The sequence below is a fragment of the Periophthalmus magnuspinnatus genome, chromosome 22 (genome assembly GCF_009829125.3).
Source record: "Periophthalmus magnuspinnatus isolate fPerMag1 chromosome 22, fPerMag1.2.pri, whole genome shotgun sequence".
NCBI lineage: Eukaryota > Metazoa > Chordata > Actinopteri > Gobiiformes > Gobiidae > Periophthalmus > Periophthalmus magnuspinnatus.
This window is the reverse complement of record NC_047147.1, coordinates 3850767-3856952: the sequence shown is the minus strand read 5'-3', so window position 1 is coordinate 3856952 and position 6186 is coordinate 3850767.

Here is a 6186-nt window from a genome sequence, read left to right as displayed (position 1 = left end):
CTACAGACACACATGCATACATCCCTTCTTCCCCCCACGCATACACAGACACGCGCACACGCACGCAGACACAGACATACGGACATACACACGCACGCACGCACGCATGCACACGCGCACTCTCTCCCTCTTTCTCTTGCTCGCTCTCTCATATACAAAACTGATTCATATAACCCAGGTCTCAACTAACTACTTTAGACATATAGAACTGCACTAGTCTCCTCACTCCCAGTTAATAACTCTATCCAATGGCTCTGGACTATGACTCTCCCTTTTATCTTTATTCATTCTCTTTCTCTCTCCTACACTCGCACTCACTTGCAGACATACATATACTGCCATGCCTCTTCTTTCTTTTTCTCAACCCCCTATCCAATTTTGTTTATTTTATATCTACTTCTTATTTTCAAGTTTCAACATTTTTTTCCTGTTATCAGTTCATTCAAATGATGCATTTACTGTCTGCTCTGTCTTGGTTTTGCACACCTAACACAAACACATGTGCATACAGACACCAAACACATTAACATTTGTCACTTGGAATGTGCGTGGCATTCGCACACAGGCGAAAAAGAAAAAAATCTTCAGCGAACTTCATAAACTAAAACCAGACATATGCCTTCTACAAGAAACTCACTTATCAAATTCAGATCTTGATCTACTACAATTTAAAGAATTTAACAGTATATATTCATCTACATACAACAGCAGACAACGAGGAGTATCAATCTTAATACACAACAAACTTATATTCAACCATCTCTCGACAATAACTGACCCTGAGGGACGGTATGTCATCATCAATGGCACCATGTCCAACAATAAATTTACAATAGTTAATATATACGGACCTAACACCGACGACCCCTCATTTTTTCACTGTATATTCTCAAAATTAAACGAAGCTTCAAATATAATCATCGCTGGAGACTTCAACACAGTACTGGATTCAAACCTTGACCGCTCACACATCGCAGGACATAATAGACACTGGCATTCCACAGACACAATAAAACAATACATGACAGACTTTGGACTTGGCGATAGTTGGAGATTGTCACACCCACACAAAAAACAATACACACACTCTTCTGCGGTACATCATTCTTCCTCAAGAATTGACTATATCCTCATAAGCAATATTCTCTTGTCTAATATAAAAGAAACCACAATTCATCCTATCTCAATTAGTGACCATGCACCAGTCAGTCTAACACTACAATTTCATTACTACACCAAACCTTCCTTGAGATGGCGCTTCAATCTTTCACTACTCAAAGACTCAGTATTCAATATGATGGTAGAGAGGGAGTGGGCATCCTTCATGGAACTGAATGACTCCCCGGAGACCACTGCAATAACACTCTGGGAAACCGGTAAAGCATATTTAAGAGGGAAAATTATTTCATATTCAACCTACAAAAAGAAAAAACAAATAGAATTAGAACAACAATTACATCAAAAGATAATAACATTGACAGAAAACGGAAATATGCCTGAATTGAGAAACACACAACTACAACTAGACAAAATTTTACAGGAAAAAAACAACTTTATTATGCAACAACTCCAATATGAACTTATTGAAAAACATAATATATCTGGTAAATATCTTGCAAACTTACTTCAAAGAAAAAAAGACAAATCAATAATTCCATCAATACAGACCTTTGAAAATCAAATCACTCATGATCCACAAGAAATTAATAACACATTCCGTATGTTCTACAAGAACTTATATTCATCAGAAAAAGAATCCAATCCAACAGCAATTAAATCATTTTTCCAAAACATAAACCTACCACAATTACCCTCCGATATGGCTGAATTCTTAGATGCACCATTATCACTGCAAGATCTCCATAAAGCCCTCCTTCAGATGCCCAACAACAAAGCCCCCGGTCCCGACGGATACCCCCCTGAATTTTATAAGCACTTTTGGAATTTACTATCACCACTTTTCAACCGGACAGTGACTGAAATAAAAAATACATCTCAAATCCCTCTTCATATGAATACAGCAGCCATAACAATATTACTTAAACCAGACAAAGACCCAACCCAACCCACCAGCTATAGACCTCTTTCATTACTTAATACAGATTTAAAAATCATTACAAAAGCACTTGCCCTCCGACTAGAAAAAGTTACACCACTATTAATTCACCCCGACCAAACAGGATTTATCAAAAATAGAAACTCTTCAGACAACCTTCGTAGATTATTCAACCTCATCAATATCGCTCAACAATCAAATATCAGGACAATCATAACCTCATTAGATGCAGAAAAAGCTTTTGATAAGGTAAACTGGACATTTCTTTTCCACACACTCCATCAATTTGGCTTCGGGGAGTCATTTATCCACTGGATTAAGACACTCTATACCTCACCTAGAGCCACAGTCACAACTAATGGTATCACCTCACCTTCGTTCACACTGCACAGGGGCACTAGACAAGGATGCCCGCTCTCTCCCTCGCTGTTCGCCTTATTCATTGAACCGCTTGCAGTAGCAATACGCCAAAATAACAGCATACAAGGAATATACGTCTCGGACACACATAATAAAATCAGCCTATATGCAGATGATATTCTACTGTACCTACAAAAACCACAGCAATCATTACACGAAACTTTCAAAATTATAAATACATTCTCATCCATATCAGACTACACTATCAACTGGAACAAATCAACAATACTCCCTCTCTCAGATGAAGGAGGAAGTTCTGCAGCTCAGGATTCATTCCCTGGTATGCACACAGGTAACATTAAGTATTTAGGCATTAACATTTCCCCCAGGCTGTCAGAGTTGTTCTCACTTAATCATAACCCTCTGCTTAAAACAATAGAAAACGACCTTGAACGATGGACAAACTTACCACTTTCACTAATAGGACGAATAGCATCAGTAAAAATGAAAATCCTCCCCAAACTGAATTACCTATTTGCAAACATCCCAGCTACACCTCCGGACAAATGGTTTCAGACACTAGACTCATTAATGATACACTTTTATTGGAAGAACAAAAAAGCAAAAATCAAACTCTCAACATTACAAAAAAACAAAGCACAAGGCGGCCTCGAAGCACCAAATTTCATCCACTATCACTTGGCAAATCAACTACAATATCTAGTTAAGTGGACAGGACAAACATACGATAATAACACATGGATTTCTTTGGAACAGTCATATTTAAAAAATCTTTCTTTGGCAGACATACCCTCAATGAATACTACTCTCAAAAAACATAACTGCTTCAAGAACATAGTCATTTCAACAACTCTGACAGCCTGGTGGAAAGCCTTAAAATTAACTAATTCTTCCACGGCACCTTGTAAATACACCCCCATCTGGCACAACCCTGACTTTCACATGAATAGTACCCCACTTCACTATCGCACATGGGAACAAAAAGGCATCACTCACCTTCACCACTTATTCCACAACAATAAATTCATAACATTTAGACAACTTATGGAACAGTTCGAAATCAACAACAATAATCGCTTTCAATACTTACAAATCAAATCCATTATCCAAAGCAAGATTAATATAACTAATAATACCCTGGATCCCCCTCAACTATTAGAAAACATAAAGAATATCAAGAAACCAAAGAAACTCATTTCCAAACTATACAAACTTATCCATTCAGACAATATAATACATGCACCACAACTCAAATGGAACACAGATATAGATACACCACCTACATACGAACTCTGGACAGAAATTTGCAAAAATACATTCTCAATGACATCCAACACTAATCTACAACTTATCCAATACAAAGTTATCCACAGGACACACATCACCCAATACAAGAAATTCAAAATGGGACTAACAGACACAGACACCTGTTCACAATGCACCATGGGAGTCACAGACACTTATTTACATGCACTCTGGGAATGTTCACCAGTTCAGGGTTTTTGGAACACAGTTACACACAAACTCACAGACATCCTGAGCTGCAGAATTCCTCCCTCCCCATCCCTATGTTTACTTGGCATTATTACAACTTTCACCATACCACCTAAATATAAAAACAGTTTGTTGACATCTCTAACTATCGCCAAGAAAATAATTCTACAAAACTGGAAATCAAAACAGTCAATAAACATCAAACACTGGTCTAACTCACTCATCCATCACATTTCAACCTCTCAAATGACAGCATACTTTGAGGATGACATACCGTCTTTCATGGAAACCTGGACACCATTCATAAACCACTTCAATATTGTTTTCAATCAGTCATCAATATCAACAACATAAACTCCACCAATAGACTATTACAACACCATTAACATAGTAATTATGAGAATGCCACGCACACTCCTATACACCCCCCCATTCCTACAAAGACACACACACACATACACACACGACATTATGTAAACTTTATTACAATAATTGCAATCATACCACCACTATTGCTGTATATCACTATTATTGTTGTGTTATTGTTTTCATTGTATGTACACGTTTCTATTGTTGCTGTCACTACTATTATTGTCATTATTATTGCCTTATTCATTAACTAATTTATTTATTGAATTAATTTGTGGTTCTGATGGAGATAAATAAATGGATGAATATAAACACACATATTAAATATTAAAATAAAGAACATGAATTATTAAATAATAATTTAAATATACACACATATATATATATATATATATATATATATATATATATATATATACACAATAAATTAATTATTAATCAATAATAATAATAATTGACAACAAATACATAAAAAGATTAGGGTTAGCAAGGAATGGGCGCGTTGCTAGGGGGTACTGCCCCTTGAGTGCGGGCTCACCAAAACCTTGCCTCTTTTAATGCATTGTACAGGACACGCATGCACACACATTTTACATTTAAATCTAAATAACCAATACCACCATTAGGACCACAAAACTAACATAGAGCAATATTGACCAACACTGAGTATGACAGCAATAATAAAACCTGTTATCGTTATCTTTACTTTTATTATTAATATTATTAGTATTACTTCTTTATCTCCGCACACACACTCATACACCCCCCCCCCCCCCCCCCCACACACACACACACACACGCATACTTACAAAGAAAACCAACCAAGACAGAATAATGCAGGTACCGTACTGTACTCCCCCCCCCCTAACACTTTTACACATCAACACAACTTTCTCTGTAAATAGTAAGCTGTAAATATTGTATGTGTTTCTATGTCACTGGGTGTTCTTCAAAATAAAAAAAAAAAAAGAGTTCCATATTTGGAAATCTGATCACGAGTATCATAGCAACCAAAGAGCCAATCCAGAGCTAAGCGTGAAAGGAAATGCTTAGGAACACTGTTAATCAAACCTGTTGCTAAAGCTAGCAGGAGCGACATCAGAGAAAGAAGGCGTCTGATTTGTCTGTTATTAATGTTCATATCTTGATTTACAGACACAATAGTGAAATAAAAACCCTAAGATCATGTAGAGTGGCCCTATACAAACATTTTAAGATCAACATGATGAGTCTGACAGCAGAAGTTACAGAGAGAGGGGCCACAGTTTTTCAATAGAAAGTGAACTGGAGCTAAAGTTGAAGAAGCCGGAAGCGCGCCCATGATCACTTCTTGTTTGGAACATGGTGGCTAGCAGGTTAGCCATGTCCATTTATATATACATATGAATACAGTCTATGGTTCTAAGCTGTCATATGAATTTAAAGAGAAGTCAAAACACAATAAAAACGTTTGAATGTGTTTATTTGCACTCATGTGACTTACAGCTGCAGAAAAAAAAACAGATAATCAAAGTGACCAAATGTTGTAGAGCACCAGTGTCATGAAGGAGGAGGAGTCAGTGCAGATTTAGACCAAATCAAACATTAAAACAAAGTGAACATGGCAGGAAGGGAAGTCTAAATTCTCAAGACAATAGAATCAGTTACCAAGACGATAATTAATAGAAAGTGAAAAAACATGAATACAGATATGGTTAAGAGTGGCAATGCTCAAGTGGGCTTAATCTGGACTAAACCAGGACCAAACCAGGATTTAGACCAGGACGTAGTCAGGTCAAACCAGGTCTAAACTGGGATGTAAAGCAGGATTTAGACCAGGACTTGATCAGGCAACCAAGAGCAACCCAGTACTAAATGGTACAACGTGAGAACCTGGGACCATACAG